General features: G+C 32.7%; 2 long non-coding RNA genes across 3 annotated transcripts in view; one reads left to right on the top strand and one right to left on the bottom strand.

The window, feature by feature from the left end:
- The window catches only part of LOC141455065 (uncharacterized), a 76,665-nt gene that overhangs the window by 51,536 nt on the left and 7,880 nt on the right, over positions 1 to 17,249 (top strand). Inside the window, exons 3-4 of one of the 2 annotated variants that reach the window (XR_012459129.1) lie at positions 10,049 to 10,179; positions 10,443 to 10,847. The exons of the other annotated variant lie outside the window; for it this stretch is intronic. This is a non-coding gene — a long non-coding RNA (uncharacterized lncRNA). Of the gene's footprint in view, positions 1 to 10,048; positions 10,180 to 10,442; positions 10,848 to 17,249 lie in introns of those variants that run through there. 2 annotated transcript variants of the gene reach the window in all.
- The window catches only part of LOC141455067 (uncharacterized), a 74,035-nt gene that overhangs the window by 2,537 nt on the left and 54,249 nt on the right, over positions 1 to 17,249 (bottom strand). The window lies entirely within an intron of this gene.

Below are 17,249 nucleotides of genomic sequence, written 5' to 3' on the forward strand. Positions count from 1 at the left end.
AATATAGTTACTAGAGCTCCCAATCGCTTAGTCACTTAAAGAAGAGAGCACACTATTGAATAGATTGTTTCTTGGAAATAACTGAACATTTCTTGTTTAAGATTGTTTAAAAATAAACGACAAATTTGGATTAGTCAGGAAAAAGTCATTGTAATTTTAAGTTCTAAGTATCAGGAACATTTTCTAGGAGAGAGAAATTTAAATCAACTATTTACCTCTTGTGATATCAGTTTGGTGTGAGGATGAGAAGTTTTACAAGAATCAGGAGCAGCAGGAACCCTCATCTGGAAGTCTATCATTAGAGCAACCTCTATGTAGAGCCAGTTTGAAGATGATTGATTTGGGAACGATTTGGCAATTCAATTATTGGGCAGGAATAATACAGATACCCTATCTTGGGATGGTGTTGCTTTTGTCGCTGAAGGCAACGAAATGGCTACCACTCTAGGTGAAAGATGCTGTTGATTCGTTCTTTGGAAGGCACTTTTTTTTCTTTTTTTTTTGGAAACAGCGATCGGTCTCTTTTTGAAGTTGATCTGAAGTTGATGTGCATTAAAATGATGGCGAGGAGATTTTCATAGAACAAGAATATAGAAGAGGCAAGAGATCATTCTTCATACTCTTACAGATCGGGAGTTCATACTTATTTTATAAAGTACGCTGACGAAGCGAAGCATTTAATTTACCTCAAGATTAAAAAGTGAAATTTTAAAATGATGGAAGGAGAAATATTACTAATTGGGTAGAGTTTGGAAGGAATCTTCTGCTTTTAACTATGCTTAATAAACAGACAGCCAGAGAGGCGATCTTGATGGCTTCTGGGGATGTTTCTCCGCTAGCTAGCCCCCATCACTTGAAGAGGAAAGTAAAGTTATTCTTAACTTCCCCTGCCTATCTGTATTTGTCTTGCTTCCATCATGCTGTAAAGAGATGATTGCATTTCAAGAAAGCATTGATCTGCAGAGATCCATTGATGATTCGTACTAATCATCTTACTTACTGTTGAATGATTGACTGAAATTAAAGAACTGTTGATGTTAAAATAAGAGTTGAACATTCTTACCAGAATCCTTGCAACCAAACATTCAAATTCTTGAATCTAATTCTGAATCAATCAACTAAACGACTTGATAGACCCTCAAACAAATCTTTTAATTTTAAAATAACTACTTGCATTTAAACACACTCTACGTTATCTTGATACGCTGTGAAAATTACATTCGGCTGAAATCTGTGTACAAACACTGGATCCTTAGAGAGCCACAGTAATTCTTAAAAAAGACCGTGGATTATGTTTGTATTATGCCAAACATATTAATAATCTAAGACGGGACTGAATATGCTTAAGCAAAGAACTTCGAGTATCGCCGCAAAAGAAAGTGGTATTTCTGTAGTAATATTCAAAATCAAAGAGGAAAAAATATTTTAAGAGCATAAATCTTTTCCAATTTAAATACTGCCAACACTTGTCAAGAAGATAATAAAACTTGTTTAAAAACTAAAAAATTGCATTTAAAAAAAAAAAGTTGAATAAAATGAAATTGAAAAACAGCTATAAATTAACATTTTACCCATTAATTGGTTCTCCTTCGTGATAAGAATTAATATTTATGACGCAATTTGTCTTGTAAAAGATATTATGTATAATTAATGACGAACATATAATTAAGATGTATTCCGGGTAAAACGTTTAACCACTGGATATGCTTGAGACGATTTGAATATTTCCTCGTCTCCCTTACTCATTATTACTTTATTTTATAAACGTTCATTGTTTTCTTCGTACTTTGCTAGAATATTAATATGTTTAAAGAAGATATGCAAGCCTTTTAATCTGGCTTTATGTAATGCAGTTATTATTTTACAGAAATCATACTAATAAGTGTATTCGCTCTTATTCTAAATGATTGTTTTATCTAGAATAAAAGTATTTATTATTAAAATCGTGAATGTTACGTTAACAATTATGATTATGCTTTTTTGTATGTATTATTCCTTAAGAATATCTTAAACTTACCAATTTAAAGTTCAGTTGCTTCTTTCTTGGCTGAACTGTGCATACAGGATGACTCTTTCAATTCCTCACTCACATCTACAATTCTTCTTTATTTAATTTCTTCGTCTCCTTATTTTAAAATCGGATACCACATCATCCAGTCATCTGAATTTAGGTCTTTCACTTTTTCTGTCCGTTTAACTGTGGCCAATTCTGCTTTCCTTAGTAATCCTTAAAGGCTTCTTACTTCCCCATATCCAAACGAACAAGATCCTGGAATAATTCTTGCAATTTTCTGGGACCCTTGCCTCCTTTTATTGGAATCAATCCTAAATATTGGCCTTTTTTTGTTTAGACAGAATACCTTTATATGTGTTCTCAAATCAGAAAAGTTATCCACATTACTTTTCACCAAGAATAAATAAGTGGAAAGCTTTTTTTTCGGACTTTTGGGACATTGACATACCATGGATATTGTAGCCTCCACCAAGAAGCGTTTCTTATGCCCTAATCAAGGACCCATTTCCTTCCACAACAAGTAAGGATTCTTCCCTTTGTCAAATGGTTTTGCTGATTACAGTAATTGGTGGCCTATGATTGGACCTGCTTTTTATCTTTTCCAGTTACAGTGTTCACAGACAAACATATTGGACCGAAAAGTTGACACATTGCACTAAAAGTGCAGTACTAAAAGCCGAATTTATTTACAACACCCTTAAGTTGGTTAATGAAGATCAATTTAAAAGAGGAACGATTGTAGCGCTAGTTAAGGCAGGCTGTTGAAGAGTAGATTTCCAAATTCACTAGAATCGATCCTCTCCATTCGACCCCTGTCGTTACTTCTTGCCCTCTTCTTCACTTGCACACAATTAATTGACGTTTTACTCTGTCTTCTTGTTAACACGCTGTTGCATTATTAGCAACAACTAATTTCCGCTTGGATGCTGCAATTTTATTGTTAAAACAAAAACTTTATCCACATTTGAATAGATCATATCAATCAAAGCATTTAATGGGTTCAAATCACCTTCTATAATTTCTATAAAGATGGTGGTGTTTAGCGAAAATATTTAGAAGTAAGAGGAATTAATCAGAAGTAAAATAAAACAACAGTTGAAAATACAGAAGATTATAACATGTATCGTGGTACAGAAAACAAGGGGAAAAAGTAACTGAACAACTTAAAGAGGTAATTCTATTTGAAGTTGCTTAGCAGAAATCAGATAACAAGAGACCTTACACTGAATATTTAATTTGGTCTCGATTCAAAAGGGGTCAAAAGTTTTGGAGTTTTCATCAAAACTTAAGGCTAAGTTAGTGTCAGCAAAAGTTTCTTTGTAACCATATTTTTGCTTGAGTATTGACTATGTCAATCATGGAGGACTATATATCCAATGCTCAATTGGAAAATTTAAAAAAAAAATGCAACTACCAATGCAGTGGCATGGACTTAAAAGTGAAAGCCTCAGGAACAGATTCTGGAATATTAAGGAATGGATCGTTTTCTGTCTTCTATTAAATGAAATATTTATCTTCATTGAGTCGTTTAGCCACTTATAAAAATTTTTTATCGGTCGAGGAGCTGGCCCTTCACGACAACCTGGAGGACCAGCAGCTTTGATTTTGGGGTTCTCCTTCCCCTAGACAAGTTGCCTTGTCTGCCTGTACAGGAAGAAAGGTGGAAGAATAGGATGGAAATTAGAAGATAGGGAGACTGAGAACCACGGACTGTAGCTCAGGGCTACCCTTTTAGTCGGCTCTTACGACAAGCAGCGTTTACTGTGGGTGTATTCTAAATCACCACCCACAGAGATGATATTTATCTAAATTTTAAATTTATCTATTTTTCCCCAAAACCAAAACCCCTTTCTATCCTTCCAAAATGCTATTTCGTAGTTATTTAAGGCATTCATTCTATTTCACCAATATCAACACCTACAATCATTCAGCAAAGTAACGTTCTCAGAGTTGCCAAACTTTGTCCTCCTCTAAAACCATTTTTCTTTTTGGTTTTTCCCCCCTAATAAAGGCAAAAAAAATTGAGTATAAAATAATGGCGATAAAGCAAATAAACTAGCCAACCAACTGTGACTTAAATCAGCTGAGTGCGTAGAAAAATAATAACGACTAGTTGGATAACCATTTTGACACAAACAACGAACCAAAACGTTTTTCTGAAAAAAACAAAACAAATGTGTGTTTGTAAAGAAATAATTTTCTTATATAATAATAATTTTAAAGAAAAGACAATCCAGTAATGGCTGGTAAATTGTTGCTATCTCAATATTTAAATTTTGTACGCTTTTGCCTTTATTCTTTCTAAGCACCAATTTTGCTTTTTAATTAAAGCCTATAGATGAATCACTCCTATAAATTGTGTTATAGCAGAACACAAGAGCACAAATTACACACAGTTATTTACAAATAAGAAACAACTTGTTATAAATCTTGCATGAATGTTACATAAATTTAATCCATTTAAAGTAACAGAGGTGTAAAGTAGTTTGGAAATCATATTGTTAGTGAAGTACTTTAATAATGATTACCCATTATAAAATTAACTTTTATCTGTTTTATGGTACTGTAATAAGACATTGTAGAGTAGTAGATCTAGGTATACATTAAAGCTATAAGACTTGACTTGACGTAATTTAAATTCTCTAAAAGAAATTCCATAAAAATCAACTACATATACGAGGTGTGTTCAAAAAGTAACGGGAATTTTTAAATTTCGCGGGTTTGGAGAGTCTGATTGTAAAATTTTTTTTTTTATTGTGTTGGTACACATGCCCCTGAAGTACGATAAAATTTTCAGTAATATTCATTGTTTACTTCTTAAGTGGCAGCCGTTAAGGTTAGACGTGTTTTTCGAGCTTGGCGATTTTTGTTTGTTAAAAAAAATGGATCAAAGAATTTGTATTAAATTTTGCGTAAAAAATGAAATAAAGTGTGTGAAATGTTAATAAAGGCATATGGTGAGTCTGCTATGAGTAAAACAAGGATTTACGAGTGGTATAAGCGTTTCCAAGATGGCCGCGAAAACGTTGAAGATGACGAACGACCTGGACGTCCAAGCACATCAACAACCGATGAAAACGTGAAAAAAGTGAAAGAAATGGTTATGAACGATCGCCGAATCACAATCAGAGAAGTCGCTGATGATGTTGCCATATCAATTGGCTCATGCCATGAAATTTTTTCGGATGTTTTGGGTATGAAACGTGTGGCAGCAAAATTTGTTCCAAAATTGTTGAATTTCGAACAAAAACAGCGGAGAATGGAAGTTGCTCAAGAGTCACTCAATGAAGTCGACAACGATGCGGATCTACTGAAACGTGTTATAACAGGTGACGAAACATGGGTTTACGGATATGATGTCGAAACTAAGGCTCAATCGTCCCAGTGGAGGCATTCTGGATCGCCAAGACCGAAAAAGGCTCGACAAGTGCGGTCGAATGTGAAGGTTATGCTCACTGTGTTCTTCGATTTTAATGGCATAGTGCATCATGAATTCTTGCCACAAGGTCAAACAATCAATAAGGAGTACTACCTACAAGTTCAACGCCGTTTGCGTGAAGCAATCCGAAAAAAACGCCCGGATTTGTGGCAAAACAATTCATGGATTTTGCACCACGATAATGCACCTGCTCACACTTCATTGCTTGTTCGTGAATTTTTGGCCAAAAACAAAACTTTAACGATGCCCCAGCCTCCATATTCGCCAGACATGGCTCCATGTGACTTTTTTCTATTTCCAAACATAAAGAGAACATTAAAAGGCCGTCGTTTTACAAGCATAGAGGACATTAAAAGCGAATCGCTGAAAGAGCTGAAAGCTATCACAAAGATCGAGTTTCAGAAGTGTTTCGAGGATTGGAAAAAGCGGTGGCACAAGTGTATTGTATGCGAAGGGGACTACTTTGAAGGCGACAATATTAATGTAGATGAATAAATAAATATTTTTTTCAAAAAACGAAAATTCCCGTTACTTTTTGAACACACCTCGTATAATCTTTTAAAAAAACTTTTCAAAGAACAATACATACACTTTCTCAGAAAAGTTAAGAAATTTAAGAAGAAAAAAGGTCCTCTCCTCTTTGCCGTAGATTGCAATGAGGAGAAAGATTTCAAACATATAATAATGATATGTCTACATTATGTACTGGAAAGGAAACGAATGTTTGACGACATATACTGGTATTTAGATGCACCATTTCGCTACGAAGACATAATATTCTCCACCAACATCTAACATGTGTTATGTGCTTAAATCTATAGCAGAGCTAGCAATGAAATATGAATGTATTTAAAAGTTATAGAATGAATGGAAGAAAATGATTAGAGAAGGATTTCGGTTAGGCCATAAGTACGGCAGGAATATAGAGTTCTGATCCATCCATCAGCTGTAGTTTATGTAAATAGTTGTATATAGTAGAGGGATGAATGTGTGAAGCGAATGTATTTATAAGTAATAATGGTGAGTGAGTGATATTCTAGTGATAAGCACCTAGACGATGCTGGCAAAAAGGCAAAAAAAAGGAGATTTCTGTGACCGAATCATCAAGTGTAGAAACATGGTAGAAACGTAGGAAGCCGAAAACCTCCTTAACAAACCTATGTATCATCTTCAGATGGTGTGATAACATCAGAAATAATCAAATAAAACAAGAGCGCCACAAAAAATCATCAAATAAAAATAACTTTACTTTTTTACTTTAAGTTAAACAAAAATTGGTAAAGACGTGAGTTTTAAAACAAAAATGTAATTATTAAAGCTGTTCTAAATTATAAGAATATCAAGAAGAAATATCTTCCGGTTTTATGAAAAAGAAAAGAATATATAGGAGGGAGAGTTGATGTGAGACGAAAGGTACGTACATAGCTTGGAGATGTTGGCAAGCACCTCCTGGCCGTGTCATGTGATTAATGGTCCAAAACTGGCTCTATGTCTATAAATCACCAGCCCATAAACAACAGGCAGAAAGTTATGCTAAAGTACCGATAGTGTCACCTAGTTGTTAATGATGGTACCACTAAACTAGTGTGTATAGGGTTTGTCTTGAGCTTCTGTATCTATAAGTCTTTTTTACAATCACCTGAAACCCTTTTCTTCGCTATCGGTATTTAGATAACTCTACATATTAGTATTTATTTTATTTTTCATTGAGTTTTTTAGGTTTAAGTATTAAGATTAAATAGAATCAATCAATCAATCAGATGGAATCAATTTATTGAAGAAAAGATTGACTCCAGTGATTTTGTGAACTATTTTACCACACTTTCTCTTACAGCTGCTAAAAAAAAAGTGAACGGAAGTGTAACAAATTTTATAAATAGATTTTACACAGGAAATGCATGTTTTGCAAAGTTAAGCAATTTATAGAAATTGGTCCCATTCACATTCTATCACTGACTCTTTTCAAATGGTAGAAAGTTTGGAACTTGTTTTTCTAAGTCTCTCCAGTACATTCGACCTGAAGTTTATGTCAAATTCTTCTCCATCAACCATTTTATTGAATGATGTTATCCATTTTTTGTGATTTAATATTAAAATGTTTACTGATTTTATTTATAAACTTTTTTATCCTTATTATATAGTACATTAGTACATGCATTCCTACATGAACTACATTTTGAGAATTGACTTTAAGAGGGTTAGGAATTAAAAATGACGTTGGGGTTAACATTAAATGCAAACCCCTTTTATTGAATGGTAATTTCAATTATATGAGTGACCGATAAATAAATGTCTCTAAATTCCTAAAGATAAAGAACCTATAACTTGGTAGAATGTGCTATTTCATTGGCGATTTGTTACTCCCCTCATTATCTCTTTATTCTGTTTCTTTACTACAATCGACTGCTTTAAATACTCTGAATTGTTTTAATGATGTCCAATTTATTAAAAAAGTAGTTCATCTTCTGATTAGAACTAAGCCACTGATTTCCAACTCTCAGAACCACAAATACACGACGAAGGATTAGATTTTGAAATAAACCTGGACAATATGAAGTGAATTAAAGAATCATAGAGCCCCCATCTTTGTCAGGCGTCTAATTTTAATTTGTTGTCTCTGCCTGAAGCATACGTTTTATTAGCAGACACAATTCTTGCTTTAATTTCTGTTGAAATCAATTTATGTCAAGGACGTGAATTGTTAAGAATAAAAGCAGACGGTTTTTTGTGATCCAAGAACCCTGTTCCAAGACTACGATCATATTTGAATGTCTCTAGATGTTTTATAGATGCAGAACAGTTGATGAATTGTACAGAAGTATCACGTTTAAAGGGATGCTGAAGACCATAGAATCCCCCAAGAAATCGATACCTTCCTCTAGCCTTTAAAAATATTTTCTTTCTTACTCCATCATTCCTCTTCAAAGAAGACCTTGTCTTTTTCTACTTACAGCCCACCATTCAACCTCTGGGACCGCTTGTTATCGTCCATTTTCTGTCCAACCCATTTTTCTAACCACTTTCATACGATTCGGTCGCACAAACTATCTTGCTTTCTGGACTCGAAGCTATTGGAACAAAAAAAAAGCTAAAAAACTTCTGCAGGATATTCGAACGTATCCTTTGGATCAGAGATCTGGACAATGAATGCTAAGATCATAGTAAAGTTCCTTGGAGTAGGTACTCGCCAATAACGAGAGCATAACAAGAAGAAAAAAATACGAAGGAAAATAACTATGTGTGGAATATAAATTGTTTCCTTTGTTGAGAAGAATGGTGGGGAAGATTTGTGTCAAAAGGTATGAACTTTACCCTAAAGTAGATTTAAAAAACATGTAGCAGGGTGGATGGGATTTATTCAAGAATGAAGTGCTTGGTTGGGGGAAAAAAAAGAGAAAAGCATATAAATGCGAGGGTGTATCAAAAAAATGAAGAAGAAAGTTTACAATGTCCTATCAAAATATGCGCAGGGATAAACGGAAGAGAGTGTAAGGTCAAAGGGCAAAGGGTGCGATGTTCACAGCCACCCTCGCTCTTTTTTACAGTTCTTTTTTTTAAATCTCCATGGGGATTTCAATAGGTTTAAACAAGTGGTAAAGGGCTGGTAGTGTCCATAGAGGCAAAGGGGCCGCCGGATTGCTCCATATTGCAATATAAAGGGATTTACTTTCATTCTACACTACTTATTCTAACTTATGGAGCAGATTTCGTTACTTCTCTTTTTTCCCTTAAACTCCCAAAGGAATACAACCACTTGCAAGATTATTCTTTGTGAAAAAAGAATACAAGAAATGCTTACTTTTTACTTCAGATTACTGATTGAAACGATTTATTTTGTTTCTCAGATGTTGCAATAAAAGAAACAACAAAAAAAAATGACCAATTTAAGCAATTTGAGATATAGCAAACCAATGCCTGAACAAATCGTCGTTCTTTCTTCTTAGATGTTCAGCTCTAGATATGGTTAGAGTCCCGAAAAATGCATATAAATTAGCTACTACAATTTATTACTGAAAAGAAGACAGCAAACAACACATTTAAAATGAAGGTCTACCTGGTTTTAGCGCACCCATAGAGAGTTGTTAAACAACCAAGCTAGCGGTGAGGGCAGCTAATGATGTTAAAGAGCTTACACAAAAGGAAGCAGTATTTCTCAGACAAGGAATAATTAAGAATAGTGCTTTAAAAAACACAAAAATATTACCTAGTTTCACGAAAACTTCTTCAGCAAAGATTGAATTTAGTAATCGTAGTTGTCAAAAAAATATTTCCATTTAGAACTAACCCGTAACAGCTGGTCCTTTTACCGGCCCTTTATCATTGCTTGATCCTTCGCATACTGCAGAATCTTTACTTTACTGGTGGTGCAGGACTGGAATACAGTAGATCCTTTTTCGTTAAAAGGAAAATAAAGTTCTGTCTACTTTAAGTATTCGGAGGCAACAACGTCTTTTAGTTCTTTACTATTATATTTTCTTCCCCTTACTTACACCAAAGTGTTAAAATACAATTTTTACCAAATCTAAATCATATACTACTTTGATTAATATGAATAATCTGTGATAGTTTCATGTCTGTAAATTTACTTCTTCTAGATGATGCAACTCTTTACATGAGAATTCAGATTCTGTACAAAAGGAGAGTATATTGTCGTGAGTATATTTGCAGGGCAAATTTAATTAAGAGATTCTAGCAGCCAAGAATTCATCATTTTCTCCAATGTCAAGTAATGTTGAACAGATTTTAATGTTGTACGCCTACAGTAGATCCTTTTTCGTTAAAAGGAAAATAAAGTTCTGTCTACTTTAAGTATTCGGAGGCAACAACGTCTTTTAGTTCATTACTATTATATTTTCTTCCCCTTACTTACACCAAAGGAAAGCCTTTCCCAGATATTCTTAGAGTAGTTCCCTGAATTGCAAGGTGAACAGGTTCAAGCTTAGGTACACTGGTAAGTTTATTTTTTATGTTTTTAAATATTTTGTTCAGTGCTTTGGGTGGCTGCATCTATCCCAGTAGAATAAAAGTTGGTAATGGCTTACGGGTGTCTTCAATAAATCAGGCTAGTTTAAGTACTAACTAAGTTAAACGATACTTTTAACAGTTTAAGTAACTATAAAAGTGGAAGTCTTGAACTTTATTAAATGCAACTGTTCTTAAAGCCCTCTAAGATTTTATAATCTTAAATTAAGAATCTGCATTGTTCTAGCTACAGTAAAATCCACCCAAAATACTTAGTAACTATCCATGCTTTTAAGGAAAACTCGCAGGAAACGAGGAAAGCCTTTCCCAGATATTCTGAGAGTAGTTCCCTGAATTGAAAGGTGAACAGGTTCAAGATCGGCTATTTTTCTCAATCTCAACAATTGGACAGCAACCCGAATTCTAAGGATACTCGGCATTCCCAAAGCTGCTGAGATGTCTGGTTTGTCTAACCCAGTGGTTCTTAACCGGTGTTCCGCGACTATGGTCCAAGTGTTCCGCGAAATTTCAATTTTAAATGTATTGAAATTTAGAAACATAGGAAAGATACGAGAACAAAAAATTGATCCCTTTTTTTTTAATTTCAATTTAATTTTAAGTTTCTTACTAAATACCGAATTTCAAATTATTTAATGTTAGTGTTCCGCGAGAAAAATATATACATATAATTGTGTACCGCGTCTTTGAAAAGGTTAAGAACCACTGATATAAAGGGTTGAAAATTTTTTGGGTCATGAAATTCTGTAAAATTATGGCCGTTCTATATCACCCACTGTAAACCACGTATTCGTATGAAATTTTGTTCAATTGTACACTTTGTTTTTCTCAATTATAAACTATAGTTATTTTGTGCGCAGATCTATAAATGTGGAAGATATAAAGGGTTGAAAATTTTTTGGGTCATGAAATTCTGTAAAATTATGGCCGTTCTATATCTCCCATTGTGAACCACGTATTCGTATGAAATTTTGTTCTCTTGTACACCTTGTTTTTCTCAATTATAAACTATAGTTATTTTGTGCGCAGATCTATAAATGTGGAAGATATAAAGGGTTGAAAATTTTTTGGGTCATGAAATTCTGTAAAATTATGGCCGTTCTATATCTCCCATTGTGAACCACGTATTCGTATGAAATTTTGTTCTCTTGTACACTTTGTTTTTCTCAATTATAAGCTATAGTTATTTTGTGCACAGATCTATAAATGTGGAAGATATAAAGGGTTAAAAATTTTTTGGGTCATGAAATTCTGTAAAATTATGGCCGTTCTATATCTCCCACTGTAAACCACGTATTCGTATGAAATTTTGTTATGTTGTACACTTTGTTTTTCTCAATTATAAACTATAGTTATTTTGTGCGCAGATCTATAAATGTGGAAGATATAAAGGGTTGAAAATTTTTTGGGTCATGAAATTCTGTAAAATTATGGCCATTCTAAATCTCCCACTGCAAACCACGTATTCGAATGAAATTTTGTTCTCTTGTACACATTGTTTTTCTCAATAATAAACTATAGTCATTTTGTGCACAGATCTATAAATGTGGAAGATATAAAGGGTTGAAAATTTTATGGGTCATGAAATTCTGTAAAATTATGGCCGTTCTATATCTCCCACTGTAAACCACGTATTCGTATGAAATTTTGTTCTATTGTACACTTTGTTTTTCTCAATTATAAACTATAGTTATTTTGTGCACAGATCTATAAATGTGGAAGATATAAAGGGTTGAAAATTTTTTGGGTCATGAAATTCTGTAAAATTATGGCCGTTCGATATCTCCCATTGTGAACCACGTATTCGTATGAAATTTTGTTCTCTTCTACACTTTGTTTTTCTCAATTATAAACTATAGTTATTTTGTGCACAGATCTATAAATGTAGAAGATATAAAGGGTTGAAATTTTTTTGGGTCATGAAATTCTGTAAAATTATGGCCGTTCTATATCTCCCACTGTAAACCACGTATTTGTATGAAATTTTGTTCTCCTGTACACTTTGTTTTTCTCAATTATAAGCTATAGTTATTTTGTGCACAGATCTATAAATGTAGAAGATATAAAGGGTTGAAAATTTTTTGGGTCATGAAATTCTGTAAAATTATGACCATTCTATATCTCCCACTGTGAACCACGTATTCGTATGAAATTTTGTTCTCTTGTACACTTTGTTTTTCTCAATTATAAGCTATAGTTATTTTGTGCACAGATCTATAAATGTAGAAGATATATAGGGTTGAACATTTTTTGGGTCATGAAATTCTGTAAAATTATGGCCATTCTAAATCTCCCACTACAAACCACGTATTCGTATGAAATTTTGTCCTCTTGTACACTTTGTTCTTCTCAATTATAAACTATAGTTATTTTGTGCACAGATCTATAAATGTGGAAGATATAAAGGGTTGAAAATTTTTTGGGTCATGAAATTCTGTAAAATTATGGCCGTTATATATCTCCCACTGTAAACCACGTATTGGTATGAAATTTTGTTCTCTTGTACACTTTGTTTTTGTCAATTATAAACTATAGTTATTTTGGGCACAGATCTATATATGTAGAAGATGTAAAGGGTTGAAAATTTTTTGGGTCATGAAATTCTGTAAAATTTTGGCCGTTCTATATCTCCCACTGTGAAGCACGTATTCGTATGAAATTATGTTCTCTTGTACACTTTGTTTTCCTCAATTATAAACTATAGTTATTTTGTGCACAGATCTATAAATGTGGAAGATATAAAGGGTTGAAAATTTTTTGGGTTATGAAATTCTGTAAAATTATGGCCGTTCTATATCTCTCACTGTAAACCACGTATTCGTATGAAATTTTGTTCTATTGTACACTTTGTTTTTCTCAATTATAAACTATAGTTATATTGTGCGCAGATCTATAAATGTGGAAGATATAAAGGGTTGAAAATTTTATGGGTCATGAAATTCTGTAAAATTATGGCCGTTCTATATCTCCCATTGTGAACCACGTATTTGTATGAAATTTTGTTCTCTTGTACACTTTGTTTTTCTCAATTATAAGCTATAGTTATTTTGTGCACAGATCTATAAATGTGGAAGATATAAAGGGTTGAAAATTTTTTGGGTCATGAAATTCTGTAAAATTATGGCCGTTCTATATCTCCCACTGTAAACCACGTATTCGTATGAAATTTTGTTATGTTGTACACTTTGTTTTTCTCAATTATAAACTATAGTTATTTTGTGCGCAGATCTATAAATGTGGAAGATATAAATGGTTGAAAATTTTTTGGGTCATGAAATTCTGTAAAATTATGGCCATTCTAAATCTCCCACTGCAAACCACGTATTCGTATGAAATTTTGTTCTCTTGTACACTTTGTTTTTCTCAATTATAAACTATAGTTATTTTGTGCACAGATCTATAAATGTGGAAGATATAAAGGGTTGAAAATTTTTTGGGTCATGAAATTCTGTAAAATTATGGCCATTCTAAATCTCCCACGGCAAACCACGTATTCGAATGAAATTTTGTTCTCTTGTACACTTTGTTTTTCTCAATAATAAACTATAGTCATTTTGTGCACAGATCTATAAATGTGGAAGATATAAAGGGTTGAAAATTTTATGGGTCATGAAATTCTGTAAAATTATGGCCGTTCTATATCTCCCACTGTAAACCACGTATTCGTATGAAATTTTGTTCTATTGTACACTTTGTTTTTCTCAATTATAAACTATAGTTATTTTGTGCACAGATCTATAAATGTGGAAGATATAAAGGGTTGAAAATTTTTTGGGTCATGAAATTCTGTAAAATTATGGCCGTTCGATATCTCCCATTGTGAACCACGTATTCGTATGAAATTTTGTTCTCTTCTACACTTTGTTTTTCTCAATTATAAACTATAGTTATTTTGTGCACAGATCTATAAATGTAGAAGATATAAAGGGTTGAAATTTTTTTGGGTCATGAAATTCTGTAAAATTATGGCCGTTCTATATCTCCCACTGTAAACCACGTATTTGTATGAAATTTTGTTCTCCTGTACACTTTGTTTTTCTCAATTATAAGCTATAGTTATTTTGTGCACAGATCTATAAATGTAGAAGATATAAAGGGTTGAAAATTTTTTGGGTCATGAAATTCTGTAAAATTATGACCATTCTATATCTCCCACTGTGAACCACGTATTCGTATGAAATTTTGTTCTCTTGTACACTTTGTTTTTCTCAATTATAAGCTATAGTTATTTTGTGCACAGATCTATAAATGTAGAAGATATATAGGGTTGAACATTTTTTGGGTCATGAAATTCTGTAAAATTATGGCCATTCTAAATCTCCCACTACAAACCACGTATTCGTATGAAATTTTGTCCTCTTGTACACTTTGTTCTTCTCAATTATAAACTATAGTTATTTTGTGCACAGATCTATAAATGTGGAAGATATAAAGGGTTGAAAATTTTTTGGGTCATGAAATTCTGTAAAATTATGGCCGTTATATATCTCCCACTGTAAACCACGTATTGGTATGAAATTTTGTTCTCTTGTACACTTTGTTTTTGTCAATTATAAACTATAGTTATTTTGGGCACAGATCTATATCTGTAGAAGATGTAAAGGGTTGAAAATTTTTTGGGTCATGAAATTCTGTAAAATTATGGCCGTTCTATATCTCTCACTGTAAACCACGTATTCGTATGAAATTTTGTTCTATTGTACACTTTGTTTTTCTCAATTATAAACTATAGTTATATTGTGCGCAGATCTATAAATGTGGAAGATATAAAGGGTTGAAAATTTTATGGGTCATGAAATTCTGTAAAATTATGGCCGTTCTATATCTCCCATTGTGAACCACGTATTCGTATGAAATTTTGTTCTCTTGTACACTTTGTTTTTCTCAATTATAAGCTATAGTTATTTTGTGCACAGATCTATAAATGTGGAAGATATAAAGGGTTGAAAATTTTTTGGGTCATGAAATTCTGTAAAATTATGGCCGTTCTATATCTCCCACTGTAAACCACGTATTCGTATGAAATTTTGTTATGTTGTACACTTTGTTTTTCTCAATTATAAACTATAGTTATTTTGTGCGCAGATCTATAAATGTGGAAGATATAAATGGTTGAAAATTTTTTGGGTCATGAAATTCTGTAAAATTATGGCCATTCTAAATCTCCCACTGCAAACCACGTATTCGTATGAAATTTTGTTCTCTTGTACACTTTGTTTTTCTCAATTATAAACTATAGTTATTTTGTGCACAGATCTATAAATGTGGAAGATATAAAGGGTTGAAAATTTTATGGGTCATGAAATTCTGTAAAATTATGGCCGTTCTATATCTCCCACTGTAAACCACGTATTCGTATGAAATTTTGTTCTATTGTACACTTTGTTTTTCTCAATTATAAACTATAGTTATTTTGTGCACAGATCTATAAATGTGGAAGATATAAAGGGTTGAAAATTTTTTGGGTCATGAAATTCTGTAAAATTATGGCCGTTCTATATCTCCCACTGTAAACCACGTATTCGTATGAAATTTTGTTCTATTGTACACTTTGTTTTTCTCAATTATAAACTATAGTTATATTGTGCGCAGATCTATAAATGTGGAAGATATAAAGGGTTGAAAATTTTTTGGGTCATGAAATTCTGTAAAATTATGGCCGTTCTATATCTCCCATTGTGAACCACGTATTCATATGAAATTTTGTTCTCTTGTACACTTTGTTTTTCTCAATTATAAGCTATAGTTATTTTGTGCACAGATCTATAAATGTGGAAGATATAAAGGGTTGAAAATTTTTTGGGTCATGAAATTCTGTAAAATTATGGCCGTTCTATATCTCCCACTGTAAACCACGTATTCGTATGAAATTTTGTTATGTTGTACACTTTGTTTTTCTCAATTATAAACTATAGTTATTTTGTGCGCAGATCTATAAATGTGGAAGATATAAAGGGTTGAAAATTTTTTGGGTCATGAAATTCTGTAAAATTATGGCCATTCTAAATCTCCCACTGCAAACCACGTATTCGTATGAAATTTTGTTCTCTTGTACACCTTGTTTTTCTCAATTATAAACTATAGTTATTTTTTGCACAGATCTATAAATGTGGAAGATATAAAGGGTTGAAAATTTTATGGGTCATGAAATTCTGTAAAATTATGGCCGTTCTATATCTCCCATTGTGAACCACGTATTCGTATGAAATTTTGTTCTCTTCTACACTTTGTTTTTGTCAATTATAAACTATAGTTATTTTGGGCACAGATCTATATATGTAGAAGATATAAATGGTTGAAAATTTTTTGGGTCATGAAATTCTGTAAAATTATGGCCATTCTAAATCTCCCACTGCAAACCACGTATTCGTATGAAATTTTGTTCTCTTGTACACTTTGTTTTTCTCAATTATAAACTATAGTTATTTTGTGCACAGATCTATAAATGTGGAAGATATAAAGGGTTGAAAATTTTATGGGTCATGAAATTCTGTAAAATTATGGCCGTTCTATATCTCCCACTGTAAACCACGTATTCGTATGAAATTTTGTTCTATTGTACACTTTGTTTTTCTCAATTATAAACTATAGTTATTTTGTGCACAGATCTATAAATGTGGAAGATATAAAGGGTTGAAAATTTTTTGGGTCATGAAATTCTGTAAAATTATGGCCGTTCTATATCTCCCACTGTAAACCACGTATTCGTATGAAATTTTGTTCTATTGTACACTTTGTTTTTCTCAATTATAAACTATAGTTATATTGTGCGCAGATCTATAAATGTGGAAGATATAAAGGGTTGAAAATTTTTTG

This window comes from Rhodnius prolixus, unplaced genomic scaffold, assembly GCF_049639745.1.
Source record: "Rhodnius prolixus isolate KJV_2025 unplaced genomic scaffold, Rpr scaffold_21, whole genome shotgun sequence".
Taxonomy (NCBI): Eukaryota; Metazoa; Arthropoda; class Insecta; order Hemiptera; family Reduviidae; genus Rhodnius; species Rhodnius prolixus.